Source organism: Abramis brama (assembly GCF_963993115.1).
Source record: "Abramis brama genome assembly, chromosome: 4".
Classification (NCBI taxonomy): Eukaryota; Metazoa; Chordata; class Actinopteri; order Cypriniformes; family Leuciscidae; genus Abramis; species Abramis brama.
In genome coordinates, this window is record NC_139966.1 from 13,831,752 (window position 1) to 13,849,984 (window position 18,233).

The following is an 18,233-nucleotide window of genomic DNA, read 5'->3' on the forward strand; positions in this document are numbered from 1 at the left end:
GATATTTTTTTTTTTTTTAGTTTCAGGCAGGGTTGTAACCATCACTGACATTGACAACATTCAGAATAGAAGCTGATTTTTAAACGGATGTTTTTCTTATACTTTTTTATAGGATTATTTACCATAATTGAACAAGGATTGACCCCACCTTCTGAATTTTTTTTTAGCCACTTGCATTACACAGGCATATATTACATGTCCTTTAAAGGGGCTATATGGGTTTTTCTGAAATTTAAACTCGCGACTGACACCTGTGGCCAAAAAAACAGAACTGCTCTTCCTTTCTGCTCGCTCTCGCAGCGCGCGCTCGTACATGCACACTTCACAAGTCATCTGCTGCAAGGAGGTCAACATTATGTTTACTGAGGTAAGAACAGTCAAATACATATATTGTTTGAGATAAGTGTTCTCTTATCATCCATTGCACTGCTTGCGAGTGTAGGCTACTTGCTGACTAGCGGTGGTGGCAGAGTGATCTGAAACGTTTAACATGAACGCGCTTGACGTCACATCCGCAGACAGCGCGGGAAAAATCTGACCCGACAGAAAATAGGAAAAATAGGATACAGGCTTATAGGTGCACCCACTGTGAGCGGACAAGGTGTCAGTATGCTCATCAGGAGATGTTTGAGTCATAAATGGTAAAATAAAAAGGCTATTGTTACGTTTATTTTGGGGAAAAAGTTGCATATAGCCCCTTTAAGAGAAATGGCCAAGAGAGCAAGTATATATATATATATATGTATATATATAGCACATGTTTCTGTAGACTGTTTGGCTCATACAAGACTGAGCTGCAGGGCACAACAGGGCAGTCGTCACCGTTGGCATTTGGCAACATTTGCAGGAACGGGCAAATAGGATGCAAAGCAAGTTTTGAAACATTAAGGAAATGGATTTGAATGCGGTAAGGACCTTAATATATATATTATTATTATTTTTTTTTATTGTACTAATTGGAAGTCAATTTTGGATATTTATCTAACTCTACTTACTGGGGTGGACTTCCATTAATATGTCTTGTCTCAGTCCTTACTGGTTGTATATAGGGCCTACATTATGTAAGAATTATTATAGGATTTAAAGTTTTACAATTCACTGTAGTAATGTTTCCAATGAGACAAACAACCTCCTGATATTTGGATCGAGAATGTTGCTATTTAAGCTCCCATTACGCCCCTTGGCAGAAGACTACTCTGTCTTCCCATTAGAAATGGTTGCTAGCGAGTAACATTCGCCTTCCAGTTACACTACTTGACCACACGAGGGAGCATGCTAAGATTTCTAAATAAAGAAAGGTTATATTTGATTCTCTTTTACAGTTCCAGCCAAAAGTTCTGATACACTGCATGTTCCTAATAATCTGACGCTTTGATCTAAAGATGTATACCTGAGTGCTTGAAATTTAGACTGATTACAAATATAAAATTTATTTAAGAAATACTTAAATAGTTAATTGGACAAGAGTGAAGGACCCATTACTTTAAAGAATCTAGTTTTGTGATTTTAATACACTGCATAATAGCCATACTATTATTCTAAAATGTGGTCTAAATGTATCAGTCAACATGATGACTGGTTTTTGTTTCCCCTTGGAGTCTACCATTAACATTTCTTTAACATTTTCATGTTAAAGTGAAAAAAAATAAAAATTGCATTCAAAATATAGAATAATAGTCTAAAATATAGACTGACATTTGTTAGGAATTCATTCACCCTTGTTTTATAAAAAAATCAAATGACCCATGAGTCCTAATCAGTAATTTATTTACACTGCAGGAGTATAGAAACTATGAAAAGAAGAGTGATCTTTCAATTTAGCAACATATGTTTCTGATTAATTCAATACACAAAAAAGAAGCTACCATTAAATTAAACTATACGTTACCTTTAGGTTGGTTATCAACAAAGTGAATTTATGAAGGCCTCAGACCTAATTTGTCATAACATGTGTTGCTATTAATAATTTATTTGAAATAAATGATTTAATATACAAATGTACAAAGCTCAGGACTGCAGTTAACTAAATTATGCCAGGGAATTAGTTGGTGCTGATCTAAGCTTGCAGCTGTTTGTTCAAACTCCATATGGTCCATGTTAGCAGTTGGCATGGTCAGAAATAAATGTAGCTTTGACAGCAGAAACCAGATAGAGGAATGTGGGTGTCCGGTTCAGACGCTTTTCACGTGTCAGGACAGGAGTCGTATGATTGGGGTCACTGTACCCAAGTGTCATAACGCAGGACTTTGTATGGAACACGACCAATAAAAGAAAACGGTTGATGTCTTGATGACTGTCTTGATAAAAAGGTATTAAACATCTTTCCTTCAAACATAATAAACTAAATATTCAAACATTTAAGCCTTAAAGAAAATGTAGATTGCAAAGATTGTTCTTTCTACTGCAACCTTATGCAGCTGAATTATTTAGTTTATGGATAATTTAAAATGTTAACTTTGATTTAAAAAGTTAGAAATGATAACAAAGCAAAATAATGTATATGTATCAACTCTAAATGAGGGCGGTTCAGTGAATTTTGACATTTCACGTGTTAAACATTTAATGCACTTTTCTTTAATTTGCACAAAAACAAAATGTGGACCTCAAAACACAGTATATGCTGTGTGTAAATCATGTTCTGCTTTATCTGTTTATTTCTGAGCTAAACACTATATCCCCTGAAGGTATTTAGGGTTGTGAGTGATGAGAAGCTTGATAGTTGTTGGCTGTTAGTGGCTGTAGAGAAGCCTCGATGAGCTGCTGAACTCAGACTATTTACACAATGAGAGCTATTCCAAAACAATTAAAAACACAGCAGGTGTGAAGTTGTCAACCTCTCATCTTAATGTGTTTAAAATTTTATAGAGTCTATGAAGCCAAGCTGACTGCATACTTCTCTAATATGTTTTGGCATGTTACTGACAGTACTTTCATACAGTTCATTCACTCTGAGGGCATAGCAATTTAGGCCTGGATGTACTTTACATGCACATCATAACACAGGTCATTCCCACTTCAGTCCCTTACAAACATCTTGCCACTGCCATACCTTGAAAATGTCTCACATATTTCTCCACTTTTTGTCTCAGATGAAGAAAAAAAGTGACTACATTTTAATTTTGTTTCAGGCAGGGTTGTAAACATTACTGACATTGACAACATTCAAAATAGCGTTTAATTTTTAAACCTATATGTTTTCCCTTATATTTTTTTATAGGATTATTTACCATAATTGAACAAGGATTGACCCCACCTTCTGAATTCCTTTTGAGCCACTTGCATCACACAGGCACATATTACACGTCCTTTAAGAGAAATGACCAAGACAGCAAGTTTATATATATAAGTACATGTTTCTGTAGACTGTTTGGCTCGTACAAGACTGAGCTGCAGGGCTCAACAGGGCAGTCGTCACCGTTGGCATTTGGCAACATTTGCAGGAACGTGCAAACAGGATGCCAAGCAAGTTTTGAAACATTAAGGAAATGGCTTTGAATGCGGTAAAGACCTTAACACATAGCAGATTTATTTTCTTTAATAACATCCGACTTTTGCATGGAATGACAAATGTAATTTATTACTCAAAGCCAATTAGTATTTAATGCATGATGGTAAAAAATATATTTTTTGACTACTAATTGGGAGTAAACATATTGAACATTTATCTAACTGTACTAATATATATATATTCTTATTTTTAAATTTTTTTATAGAAACATAACATTGAATACAAACATCATTACTGACCAGGAAAAAAATATTAATTGTTAATTTTAATTTAACATGTGTGTGTTAATGTTTTTTATTTATAAAATGTTTTAGCAATATTTTAAGCAAGTAAGTTAATTGTGGAAACACATTTTTGCTCAAAAATGAAAAAAGTAACATGCTACTAGAATTTCGGGGGAAAATGTCAGTTGTGCATTCGAAATTGTTCTGTAAAAAATGCAACTTGCAAATTGTTAACTCAGTTTAAAATTTTAAGTTGAGTGGGCACATTTTTGAGTCCAATGCTGAGTTTACTTATAAAAACTATTTAACTGCAAGTGTACTAATATTTTTTCCAATGAACACAAACAATTAAGTTGAGAAAACGTATTATTCTGATTTTATAGTTTAACTTCCCGTCATCGCGCATGCGCAGTCTGTCTCGCTGTACGTTACTCGGGGTTTCCTCCTTCAACCAAGCTATGGAAGGGACTTGATTTCATCTGATTGCGGTAAGTTTTCTTTAAGCTTTATGAATGAAAATAGGCTATAAATTGCACACATATGTTGATAGAATATAGTATTATGATAAAAGATATATTTCGTGGTGACGATAAGTTTATTGTTAGAGATTATCCGAGTAGCACATTGCTACTTATCCTTATTGTTACCTAGACTAGAGTGAGAAAACGTGCTTGAATGAGAAAAGAAGGACAAGAACGTGAATGGTGTTCAAAAGATGTTAAAAATGTTATGCTCAGTAAGTTGTGAATAAAGACTAAAATGTCTTTCGTGGCTTATTGTGATTTAATAGTTTAATACACATACAAGTATGTCAACAACAAACAAACAAACAAAAACAGTGTGTATAGTATTCAAGTAAACACAGTTGGCAATGTCTTAAGTGAACATAACCAATTTGGTGAAACCCAGATGTTTCAGTTTAAGATCCGTGCATGAGCTCTTAAAGCGACCGCAGTCCGTTCAATTCAATTTAATTTCAAGTTTATTTGTCATGTATACAAACGTCAGTTACAATTTGTACATGCTTAGGTTGAGGCTCAGGCATTCTACAGTAGTGCAATATAATTAAATACAATACAATTTAGAGGAAAAAATTCATATATAGGCCTATATATGCAAAACTAATCTGTTATGTTAAAAATATGTATGTTAGCTTTGTATATTAAATAATAGAATGGGTAGTATGTGTGCAGTATGTTTTAAAGTGAATATTGAATAAAAATATTGTGTATCCTTAAACAAATATTAGGCTAAATCCTTTATGTTAATCACTTAACAAAATACAAAATTGCTCACTGCTCTTACAATAACTTTTGTATCTTTAAAAAAAAAAAAAAATTATTAATAGAAAAAAAAACCCAGAAATAATTCACTTTAGAAAACCTTTAACTACTCGCAGCACCTATGATTTTACAATTGGGTCACACAAGCTGAACTTTGCAGACTCATATAAATATCTAGGTTCCCTTTCGTAAAGGGAACTCCCGCTGCATCGATACTCGATACTTTGGGGAATGCCTTCGGCATGAAGCGTCTGAAGTCAACTATGGAACTATTCCAATCTTGATTGGTGCAACGTCACCCGTGACGTCGCATGTGACGGTGATCCGGAAGCTATAAAACGGTCACAGGAACCAGGAAATGTTAGCTTCTGGTCTTCAGCAAGCGCTCTATGTCATCTTGTCTGTTCTATTTGGAGATCAGGCTCGCGTTTCCAGTGCATTAGGTCCCGCGGCTGTTGAGGCAGCGCGCCGCTTGTATGCATGGGATTCGCACGTGGGGCTGGCATATAATACTGAGACGGTTGCGACCCTTTCTCAGCGTTTATCAACCAGCCCCACTTGTCTCGCGCACGGTTCGGAAGCCCGCGCTGCGGCTTCTTCCGACCGTGTTAAAGACACAGCGTTTGATTTATTTGGCTCCGAGAAGTTAGATATTATCTATCAACACTGAATCACGTGGATATGGGGATTCGCCACCCCATATTCCCGTTAGTGAGGAGTTGCTGGAGGTTGTAATCAAGGCAGTGGTTAAATTATATGTTAAATGGCCATATAATAAGCAGGAAGCGACTAAGAAAAATAAAATGAATGAGCGCTTCCTGCAGACCCAGTCACAATCTTCGTGTCAGAGCCTTCCCTTTTTCACTGATCTCCATACTGAGGTATCAAGATCGTGGAAAAATCCATTATTTTCCCCGCATGTATATATTTACTCTTCCATTAGGGAATCTAATGAAAATGGTTAGGAGGTGATGGCTCGGGTTGAGGAATATTTTGCGAAATATTTTCTCCCCGACATTGCGTCACCCCTGATAGCTCAGACACTTCCCTCCAAATCTCGTACATCGAATTTGTTAGGGAAAGCATATATGGCGGTGGGTCGAGCCGGTGCATGCCCACACATGATGGGGTTATTACAGGCATACCTGGCTGACCTCCTCAAGCAGGTGGATGATAACTGGGAGGTCTCACTCAATGGATATTACTGAATTTCGTAGAGTAGCTGACTTATCTCTCCGTATTATTAAAGAGACGGCCCGTGCTATTGGCCGTTCTATGGCAGCACTAGTCGTCTCAGAGAGACATTTATGGCTTAATCGCTTGTGGATCGGGGAGAAAGACAGGGCTTTCCTTCTCGATGCTCCCCTCTCACCTTCTGGCCTCTTTGGCGACGCGGCAAGAACCGTTGTCGAGAGGCTTCAGGAGGCAGAGCGACAATCAGCTATCCCCAGTTGTCAGTCCAGGTCTCATGGGGTTGCTGCCAGGGGGCAGCCTCATGGGACAGCCGCCAGCTCCTCATTTTTTGAGAAGGTTTCCTCTCGTGCCCCCCCTTATAAGGCTTGGGGCCAGAAGAAACATTCTCGCACGAAGCCCTCCATACCGAAGACAGGTCTGAGGACTGTCTCTCGGGTTAAGATGGCTTCAACTAAGAGGTCTTGTCGTAACACGCAGACCCTTATGGGCGTTCCCCCAGGAGAGCGAGTACAGGAGTCTCGCCCCCTTATGCAGCCCTTAGGAAATCGATGTTCGCTTCCCGCCGCCGATGGCGCTTCGGGACACATCGGCTTCCAGCGAACACAAATCGCAGTATCTGCCCGAAGACGTTGCGGCCCTGTCGAGTTCGCCGCCTCTCAGGAGGTCTGTAGAGAGCATATTTCGGTCAGTTCCTGCCAGTTAGCTGCTTCAGGTCACCGAAGCCATTTGGAAATTTATAGCCGAGGCCAGTCTCGAGGGACTGGTCCCCATAATGGCATATTTAGACACCCCGAGGGGTCTTCAAAATATAGCCTAGGGGGTCCTGCTTACAGTGGAGCTAATATACAAATATTATCTACTAAGGGTGGTTCACATGTCGGCCAGCCCCGAGCAGGGTCGGTTTTTGGAACAGGAAGTCTAGTCCCTCTTAACACAGGAAACCTCAAAGTGGGCTTTTCCTTGGTTACGGGAGCCCGGGTTCTACAGCTGGCACTTCATAGTTCCTATGAGGGGGGGAGTTAGGCCTTATTTTGGATCTCACGGTACTGGATCAACCTCCGAGGGGGTTCAGATTCAAGTTACCGACTGTCAGTCAGACCAGCTCCGAGGACTGGTCTGTCTTGATAGATCCACAAGCTCCTTAACTCCTCTTTCCCTTCTAACCCCATCACAGGAAGTTTCCGAGATCGGCTTTTGGGGGGAAAAGCACATCAGTTCTGGACTCTTCCAGTCGGCCTAGCCTTATCCCCTCGCACCTTCACTAAATGTATGGACATGGCCCTTGCTCCATTGAGACTTCAGGGGGTCCGCATCTTATAGAGGACTGGCTCATTTTGGCTCAGTCGAAAAGATCTAGCAATTCAACATCGAGATGAGATGTTGTTTTGCGTCATCTGAGGTGCGTGGGGTTGAGACTCAATGTGAAGAAAAGTTCCTTAACTCCTCTTCAGAGGATTACGTTCCTGGGAGTAGAGTGGGACTCAGTCACGATGCGGGCACAATTGTCTCCTGCTCGTATAAATACTATCTTAAACACAATGAAGAGTATTAGGTTTGGCCAGGCTATCACTGTCAAACACTTTCAAAGAGCTTTGGGTCTTATGGCTGCAGCTTCCACGGTAGTACCCTTTGGTCTGCTCCATATGAGGGCCTTGCAGTGGTGGCTCAGGAACAGGGATTTTCTCCTCTAGGAAAACCCTTTTCGTACGATCAGAGTTACGCGCAGATGCCTTCGTTCTCTTGTCGTATGGAAGAAACCATGGTTCCTGTCTCAGTGCCCGGTTTTGGGAGCACCATGTGAGAGAAAAACTCTGACCACGGATGCGTCCCTCACGGGCTGGGGTGCGGTTATGGAGGGCCGTTACACCCGAGGTACTTGGAAAGACCATCATCTCACATTGCATATTAATCGCTTGGAGATGTTGGCCGTATTTTTTGCCCTGAGGCACTTCCTTGTAGACCTCAGAGGCCATCATGTTCTGGTTAGGACAGACAATATGTCGGTGGTCTCTTATATCAACCGCCAAGGAGGTTTGAGATCTCGCCCTCTTTGTAGACTGGCGCATCAAATTCTTCTTTGGTCCCAGGACAAATTTCTCTCTGTCAGATCTATTTATATTCCTGGGGTTGAAAATATGGGAGCAGACATCCTGTCGAGGCAGGGGCTGAGGCCCGGGGAATGGCGGCTCCACCCTGAAGTGGTTGAGCTTATATGGAGAGAGTTTGGCCGGGCGGAGGTTGACCTGTTCGCTTCTCATGAGAACTCTCATTGCCCGCTCTGGTACTCTCTCTCACATCCAGCTCCTTTGGGCTTGGATGCCATGGTACAGATATGGCCGAGGTCACATCTGTACGCTTTTCCCCCGATCGCTCTGCTCCCTGGGGTTCTAGAAAGGGTCAGGAGGTACGGAGTGAGACTACTCCTTGTAGCTCCGTACTGGCCGGCCCGAATTTGGTTTTCGGACCTTATTAGTCTCTTGGAGAGTCCTCCATGGGAAATTCCTATTAGGAGAGATCTTCTGTCTCAGGCTGATGGTACATTATTTCATCCCCGACCAGAGTTATGGAGACTATGGGTCTGGCCCCTGAGGGGGTCCCACCCATAATTAGGTTGCCCTTTCCACCGAGGTGGTCAGGACATCCATACTAGAACCCCACTCTACTAGGAACTAAACAATTAAGTTAGGGAGGGCATTGAACCCAGTGTTATTACTGCCCACTGGCTTCAGTACTGGTGTTCCATCCTACTCTCTAACGGGATCTCCCGTTCATGCTTAGGGCCTCTGTGGCGGCCTTAGTGCCCTCCACAAGCTTCTAAGGGTGTGCACGTAGGGACATTCCCACTGAAACTCCATGTTCCTGTAGATTGGAGGATGAATCCTTTCATCCAGCCTTTTGGCATCAGGTTGATGGGCTATCCCTGGCACCCATCATGTCCTGTGGATGACATATATGAATATAGGAGTATATATGAATATATAGAAGAATCTTTTGAGTCTGCTTCCTGCTCGTCTTACTCCCTGGAAGAGTGGTGGTGCTGCCCCCTCTTACTTGCTAGTGTGGGAGCCACTCAACGTTATTTTTGCCCGGTACTGAAGTACCTGTAGGCAATGTTAAGATTCTTCGGGTATTCCATCCTCCATCGCATGTGTCGGATGGTCAAGGTCGTAGCCTTTGAGGTTCCTACATTAGGCCTCAGGCTGAGAAGTCAGTCCATCTAGTTATGCATCAAGGGTTAGGAGCTATTCCCTTTATTAAGAGCACAGTTGGTTATCTGAAACCACTCATATCTGAAGTACAAGGTGCGCTTTTGCCTTCACCTCTCATCTAATATTTTCTACTGTCTGGGGCTCCCATCCATGAGGTCAGTTGAGCCTCCGGCTCCAGACCTCCCCTTCTTGCACCAAATCTTATGACAAGCTAGTTTGGATCTGCCCTCTACTCATTCTATCGTCCGTGAGTGTACCAGATGCTTTATACCAGGGCGTTTTTTCTCTCAGTGTGGCGGCGTGGGTATTCGTTCCCCAAAGTATCGAGTACCGATGCAGCGGGAGTTCCCTTTACGAAAGGGAACGTCTCGGGTTACTGATGTAACCCTCGTTCCCTGAGTAGGGAACGAGACGCTGCATCCCTCGGCCACACTTTTCGCGCCCCTGAGAACGACTTGCTTTGACCAATTAGAAGCTAACATTTCCTGGTTCCTGTGACCGTTTTATAGCTTCCGGATCACCGTCACATGCGACGTCACGGGTGACGTTGCACCAATCAAGATTGGAATAGTTCCATAGTTGACTTCAGACGCTTCATGCCGAAGGCATTCCCCAAAGTATCGAGTATCGATGCAGCGTCTCGTGCCCTACTCAGGGAACGAGGGTTACATCAGTAACCCGAGACGTTTCTATACTGATGAACATATGAATTTCAGAAAAGGTGTTTAGGTTCTTGCTGATTCAGCACGTCGAGCTTTGGGAGGAATTATTGGTAAAAGCAAGAATCTGAAAGACATAAGTTTTCAAACTTATTCTAAACTGTTTCAAGCTTGTGTGTGCCCTATACTTGATTATATTGTGGTGGTTAGAGGACTTAGAAACATATCTAATTGTGAATTAGTGCAAAATAGTGCCATAAGATATTTTCTTAGTGTACACAAATATGCTCCAGCATTGGCGATAGTGGGAGACATGGGATGGGAATCATGTGAGGTTCGTTGGAAGATATGTATGGCCCAGATATGGAATCGTTTTTTTAGATTTGGACGCAAATAGGTTGACTAGGAAAATATCTCTTTGGTATAAACATATTCTTGGTCCTTTGTCTAAAGATATATGCAAACTGTTTTGTAAATGTTTTTTGTATGGGTTTGGTGAGTTGTTTTCTAATAATGAAAAGCTGAATATTGGTTTGTTTAAAGAATCTGTGTTTGTTAAAGACAAAGAGCAGTGGGCCGACAATATATGGGCTAAGCCAAAATTTTGTATTTTTGTGATGATAAAACTGGAATATGGCACAGAGAATTAGGTTGTATATAATTTGTCAAAAAGGCAAAGATCTCTGTGTGCTCAACTGAGATCTGGTGTTTTACCTTTGACTGTTGAAACAGGACGATATGTTAATTTAAAAGAGGAAAAACGGATCTGTCCCATGTGCTGTTTGAATGATATAGAAAATGAGTTCCATTTTGTTTTCTATTGTCCATTTTATTGTGAACTGCGTGATTTTTTTGTTTTGTAAGATAAAATCAGAGATTGATATTGGGTATTTTATGGTATTTTTACCATTTACAATAAGCAGCTAGCTAACAACAACTTGCTTTGCACTTTTTTTTCTGTTTTCACCTCACACCAGTCTAAACTAAAAGATTGTTTTGGTAATTGTTCTACACTGTCATATAAATAACCTGAAAATACAGTAGTTTATTAAGGTTAAATCTTGCTAACCACTCTTACTAAAAGAACACTTACATTCTCATTTTAAGAGGTGTTAAATGTGGTTTGATTTGTTTACATTAGTTAATGTATTAGCGCTAACTAACATGAACCATGAGCAATACATTTGTTACTGTATTTATTAATTTTTGTTAATCGTAGTTTAACAAACAATGAACAGCTGTATTTTTATTATGTTACTTCACACAGTGCATTAGGCTAACTAATGTTAACAAATACAACTTCTGATTTAAATAATGTAGGCTACTAGTAAATGGTGAAATTAACATTAATAAAGATTAATAAATGCTGTAGAAGTGCAGTTTATTAATAGTTAATGTTAACTAATGTAGTTAACTAGAGTTTATTAAATGGAACCTTATTGTAAAGTGTTACCGATTTGTTATACACCGATTCAGTGTTGGACAGTTAACTGTTCATTAAATGGAATCGGTTCAAAGGAGTCATTAGTTCGCGAATCGGACGTGTCATTAGCGGACTTGTACGCGTTGTGTGATTATCCCGGCAGTTAGGACATCGCACAAGATTTGTGTCAACACAGAAAACATTTCATCACTGGATAGGTTTTTAAAAAAAAATTTTTTTATTGAAAGTGTTTTTCATGTCAGCTGAATGAGCGGAACGCTTTTTAGAGAAGATAAGGCAACGTAAAAACGTTTTTATTTTATTTATTTTTAGCACGATTCACACCCAGCGGTAATTCAGGAAAAAAAATATCCGAATGCTCCACGTGAAACTTCAGTCTTGCGATATTTTACCATCGTGTCAATTCTCAATTGATTTTTGGAGCGAGAGAGAGCAAGACAGTTTGAAGACGGTGAGAGTGTGCGCGCACGCGTGCGACAGGAGCACTCTCTCTGCTCGTTCTTTGGCTTTGGCGCCATAAAAGTTTATGGCAGCCGCCGTAAAAGTTTCAATGCAGGAAAAACCTACCCTGGCAATCCAGAGTTCTCGCGAGAGCACAAGTTGAATTTGCTCAGCGAGTTACTCTGGTGTCGAGTAATGATGCTCATTAAATATGCCCCTCAAACTGAGCTGCACCAATCACATCGGGTTATCTGATATAGGCGGGCCAGAGGCGAGCTAAACAGATGACGACAGCGCTGCGACATCGAAGTCATTAGTAAACATTGCAATATGGCAATGGATGAACACCAGTTGTTTGAAACGGCTTTGGCCGCTACAATGATCGAGTTAGACTTGGCTTTTTATCTAAAACAGGAACAGAAGACGCCGCTCGAATCGTTCCTTTACAAGAAGGACGTTTTTGCTGTTTTATCCAACCGGATACAGTAAGAGTCTAATCTACCAGTTAGCTCCGCTGGTAGCTAAGCGTATGGGGTTTATTGTTGTGATTGGTCGTAGTGTTATCCAATTGCGTGCAGTGAGATTTTCAAATGCATGCTTGGTGCCGCCCCTCGAGCTGGCCGAGTTTCATTAGTCGACGCCAGACCATTAATCTTTTAGATTTAGGTCTGGATTTCCAGGCTAGGAAAAACCCTTACCAAATAGGCTTCCAGGAATGATCTCGTTTTCATGGAGACAGACGCACGCGGTGTGCACGGTGGGGAGGAGCTGTGCGTGTGTGTGTGTGTTTGTGAGTGTGTGAGTGAGAGAGAGACGCGTGAGTGACAGAGAGACTGAGGGAGAGCAGGGAAAGGAAATGCAGCTGAATGAATACGCTGCGTGTTTTAAATAGTGTACATTTTTTCTAAATAACATTCCCGGTCCGCCTTCACTAAGTGGCCCCTTCCCAGTTGTCACTCTGACTTTGCCCAAGGCGAAAGCCTTTACAGTCAGCCCAATACTAAGTATGAGCACAAATCACAATATAAGGGTATCAGGTCCCCCTGTGTTAGGCGGCCCGTCCCCGAATATGTGTCAAACCCTAGCCACACAAGCCCTAGCCTGGCAAGCCATCCCTGGTGTGTCGAGTTGGGTTATAAACATAATAAAGCGATGCTACTCGCTCCAATTCGATCGCAGACCCCCAAAATTTCAGGCGGTCGTCGAGACTTCGGTGAGAAGCAGCGTGTGTCACATGCTTCGCTCCGAAATATAAAATCTGTTAGCAAAAGGGGCGATAGAAGTAGTCCCCCCCATGCTAAAACACTCAGGGTTTTACAGTCGCTATTTTCTAGTACCGAAAAAAGACGGCGGTATCAGTCTTAAGGCATTTGAACAAAGCCCTCAGGAGACGGTCATTCAGAATGCTAACTACCAAACACATCTTTGCGCAAATTCGCCCTGGAGATTGGTTCTTTACTGTGGATCTGAAAGACGCATACTTTCACATTCAGATAGCCCCTCGTCACAGGCCATTCTTGAGATTCGCTTTCGAGGGGCAGGCTTATCAGTACACAGTTCTGCCATTTGGTCTGTCCCTAGCACCCCGTACATTTACGAAGTGCATGGACGCGGCGCTTTCTCCCCTGAGGCTCTCGCTGACTGGCTGGTTCTGGCGCAGTGGAGAATCGAACTTTTGACACACAGAGCTTTGATTCTGATTCCATTTGGAATGCCTGGGGCTCAAAATGAACTTTGCATGCCAGCACTGGCAGTCAGGCAGCCTGCGCATCATGGTGAATCACGGTTGTTTATGGACCCTGATTCCCTGGCAGGCTCAGGACTGGTACCACGAGGGCGTGACCATGGGGGTGGCCTCTTGGAGGAAAGTAGTTTTCACAGACGCCTCCAACCTAGGTTGGTGAGCACTGCACGAGGACAAGCCTGTCTCCGGCCTCTGGTCGAGCACAGCGAAGAGCTTATCAATTGCTTGGAAATGAAAGCAGTCTGTTTGGCCCTCAAAGCATTTCTGGCAAACCTCAAAGGACACCACGTCTTAGTCCGGACGAACAACATGTCAGTAGTGTCATATTTAAATCTCCAGGGTGGTGTCAGGTCGGGAAACCTGTAAACCATGGCGAGAGACCTCCTCTTCTGGGCACAAGCCAACCTAAGCTCTCTGAGAGCAGCACATATCCCTGGCATTCAGAATCTGGGTGTGGATATGCTTTCGCGGGACAACACTCCCCTAGGCGAGTGGTCCCTAAACCCTCAGACGGTTCGTCTGATATGGAGTATGTTCGGCGAGGCCGAAGTCGGCCTTTTCGCCTCGAAAGACAACACTCACTGCCCAGTGTTCTTTTCGGAGAACAGGGACGCGCTGGCCCATCCCTGGCCAAGCCACCCCCTTTATGTGTTTCCCCCCGTTTCAATGATCCCCCAGGTCATCAAACGGGTCAGGGAGAGCAGATGCCCAGACCTCCTAGTGGCCCCCCTCTGGAAATCCAGGCCGTGGTTCCCAGAGCTGGTTCAGATGACGGACAAAGTCCCCTGGCCTGTCCCGCTGAGGAAGGATCTGCTCACGCAGGCAAACGGGGCGATCTGGCATCCGCACCCCGACTTATGGGCCCTACATGTGTGGCCCCTCAATGGGTACCCAGGGACCTCCCTGAGAAGGTCCTGAACACAATCACTGAGGCTAGGGCCCTGTCTGCCAGGCGCCTCTATGCTCTGAAGTGGTCAGTGTTCTCTGGCTGGTGCTCGGACAAACAGTTTGAACCCCGGTCTTGCGAGGTATCAGTGATACTCTCCTTCCTACAAGAGCTGTTGGATGCGGGCCGCTCCCCGTCCACGCTCAAAGTGTACGTAGCAGCTATAGCAGCTTATCATGCTCCGGTGGCTGGCCAATCACTAGGAAGAAATGACGTAGTGGTACGGTTCTTGAAGGGAGCAAGGAGGATGAACCCCTCCAGACCTCCTTCTGTGCCGTCTTGGGACCTCTCGACGGTCCTTGGGGCCCTGAAAGGACCGCAGTTTGAACCGCTCCAGTCGGTTGATGTCAAACCACTTTCGCTAAAAACTGCTCTCCTGCTGGCACTGGCATCTATCAAGTGAGTGGGAGATCTGCAGGTGCTCTCTGTGAGCCCCGCCTGTTTGGAGTTTGGAATAAGTGACTCTAAAGTCACTCTCAAACCCAGGCATGGCTATGTAGACATTCAACATTAAACACCATTTAGAGCACAGGTTATTACATTATTAGCTCTTTCCCCTTCCGCAGAGGATGGGGAGGCTAATGTGCTCTGCCCTGTTAGAGCATTGAAAATCTATTTGGAGCATTCTGCACCCTATAGGCAATCAGAACAGCTCTTTGTCTGCTTCGGTGGCCGATCCAAGAGGTCTTCAGTCACGAAGCAAAGACTGTCCAGATGGATAGTGGATGCCATATCTCTGGTGTACACCTCAGTGGGTCAGGTTTGCCCTATAGGTACTAGAGCCCATTCGACTAGAGGGATGGCTTCGTCATGGGCTTGGTCCTCTGGGTTTCCTATTCAGGACATTTGTGCGGCGGCCGGTTGGTCTTCGCCCTCCACATTTGTGAGGTTTTATAACATGGAGGTCCCTTTCCTGCAAGCGAAGGTCCTTTCTGTATGATTAAGACCCGACGGTGTCAGGTCTTATCTACGTGTCATGTTACTGTTCATAAGCACATTATCCCTTATTATAAAACCCGCCTTTGGCCTGGTTCTGATATTCTTTATACATAATTAGACTCGACGGTGTCCGGTCTTATTGGTATAATATGTTGGATATGAGCTTACTGACATCTCTCTATATATTATCAGACCCGACGGTGTCCGGTTTTAATTACCGTAACAGATTGTTTTGGCTTTACCACAGCCCTAGAATAAAGTTATTGTCCAGCTAAAGTTAGTTTTGATTGATTGATTCACTTCCGTTGCGAAGATCATTAGTTATTAACTTAGGGGGCACTAACACAACACGGTTCTAACAGGAAAACTCTTAACGCGTTCCGGCTCATTCGCACAAAACAGTGCCTGGTGCTTGAGAACTCGTATACACAGTACCTACTGAAAATTTTGATGTATAAAACATCAGCCAATCTCCAGCATCAGTTTTGCTAAATTTATAATGTTTATGTTTAATTTTGCTTGGTGCCAATCCGTGAAGTTGAAGCATATTTTCTACAAATGTGCCATATTTCATGGTCTACATTCACACTTGAGTGTATAATGCACCAAAACCTGTCTCAAATGTTTAGGTACATGTATAAATGTCAGTTTGAGAGATATTTTGTGTTGCTAAAATGAATATAAATAAAGTTACAAACAAAACCAGCAGCATAAGATTTTCGTTTTTTTCCAATTCACAATTATATACATTTATGGATTGTGACAAAAAACTGCAGGGTATTTTGCGGAGAACTTTTAACATAAAGTCGATAATGGTTTTGTCTATGCAAAAATTAATTTCAAAAGTAGTGCCCAGGTGTGGGAACGAAAATCATTTTCTAGCCACTTTTTCCTAGTTCACCTTATGGCCTATTAGGAACACTCTGTGGTCTAATGTAATTCAATAAAAAAAATTTGACCCTAATTTTATGCTGATTTATTTTTTACTGCAGGACACGGAGCCAGAAGAAATTCACAAGGGTAGAAGATGAGGATCTTAACTATCGTTGAAGATGATGTTCCCACTATCCACTTAAACCCAAATATAAGGTGCCTCTCTGTAGCACTATAAGAGCAGATTGGGCCGGATAATGTGGAAGACCTTTGCCACAGCTGTTACTCTCCTCTTTGGCTTGATTTATGCCCTCAACGTGAACTATCCTAAAGTATTAAAAAACACTTTTGAAAAAATGTAAAAGTGTTTATTTACTGTATCTTGACCTAAAGTGCTCCGCAAGGCTGATTTTTTGCATAGTCCTTCAAAAAATTGTCCATGTAGCTGCAATCCATATGGATAATTGTAAGGTTGAGCATTTATTTATTCCAGTTTGTACTTTAATTTTGTGCATAGTCTTTTGTTTTAAATAAATCTTGAAGAGTGGAATAGAATTTCATCACCTTCTAATGTGTACCTAATGCAGATAGAAAATGTGCTGTTTTTCAGAATTGTCAATAAATAAGTTCTGTAATGATAGCAATGTCTTTTGTATTGTGTTGAAGTTACAGTATGGTTTACTCCCAGCATTTGGATTCTTAATGTGAAGGCTATATAAGTGTCTGGGTGAGATATTTCAAGAAGTTGAATCAACTTAAAAAAGTTGTCACGGTTCATGGATCCGTGTGATCATTTTGCGTATCTGTCTGGTGTGGCTGGTGTTGGTTCTGTGTATGTGTGGTGGCTTGTTTGTTGCCTAGTAACCAGCTGATCACTCAATCAGTCATTCAGCTGTAGCTAGTCAGCTGCCTATATCTAGCTGGAGTGAGATATGCTTGGTGTCGGTTCGTCACTCTTGTTTTGTTCTCTTACCCCAGTGGTTCCCAATTCCAGTCCTCGTGACCCACTGCTCTGCACATTTTGTATGTCTCCCTTATTTAACACACCTGAACCAGATCATCAGCTCATTAGGAGAGACTCCATGAACTGAACTGAGTGTGTCAGATAAGAGAGACATACAAAATGTGCAGAGCAGTGGGTCACGAGGACTGGAATTGGGAACCACTGTCTTACCCAGTGTCGGTATCTGAGTTCCCAGCGGAGTTTCCTCCATCTCGTCAGTACTACCTAGCAGCTCAGAGAGCGTCTTGAGTGTTTCTTCAACCAGCCGCCCGGACTGAGTTTCCACGCTGTGTTTGATTCCTGTCTCTTCATCTCTCTCCCTTGGATTGTGCATTGAATGTTTGCCAGCCTTAGTCTGTGCTGTTAAGAGTATTTTCCTGCTGTCCTGTCTGTCATAATAAACTGCTCACTTGCAATTGGATCTACGACTCTCACTCTGACAGAACGAACCGACCACAGATAGATCCAGCAAGCACGGCGGAATTACAGGGTGTACTGGCCAGGAGCGATGTTCGTCTTCAGCAACAGGAGGAACAGACTATGGCCACGGGTCGTGCTGTTCAGGCGCTAGTCACCCAAGTCTTTGAACTGACGAAACAGGTACAGCAATTAAGAATGGAGGCTGCTGCTTCTCAACAACAGGCCACGGCTAATCCACCGGCTCCAGTGATCCAGACCATCCGTTCCACTGAACCGTGTCTTCCGCCTCCCGCCTTCTACGCCAATGAGTCCCAGTTGTGTCGTCCTTTTTTGGCCAAATGCTCAT

At 42.6% G+C, this 18,233-nt stretch overlaps 1 protein-coding gene across 3 annotated transcripts in view; it reads left to right on the forward strand.

The window, feature by feature from the left end:
* The first annotated feature begins 244 nt into the window (after positions 1-244).
* Positions 245-18,233, forward strand: part of LOC311081947 (myosin heavy chain, fast skeletal muscle-like) — a 67,839-nt gene continuing 49,850 nt past the window's right edge. For 2 of the 3 annotated variants that reach the window (XM_084112656.1, XM_084112658.1), the window contains exon 1: positions 245-367. The gene's annotated coding sequence lies outside the window, so the exon portion shown is untranslated. Of the gene's footprint in view, positions 368-750; positions 908-18,233 lie in introns of those variants that run through there. The other variant, XM_084112657.1, reaches the window with a different exon arrangement.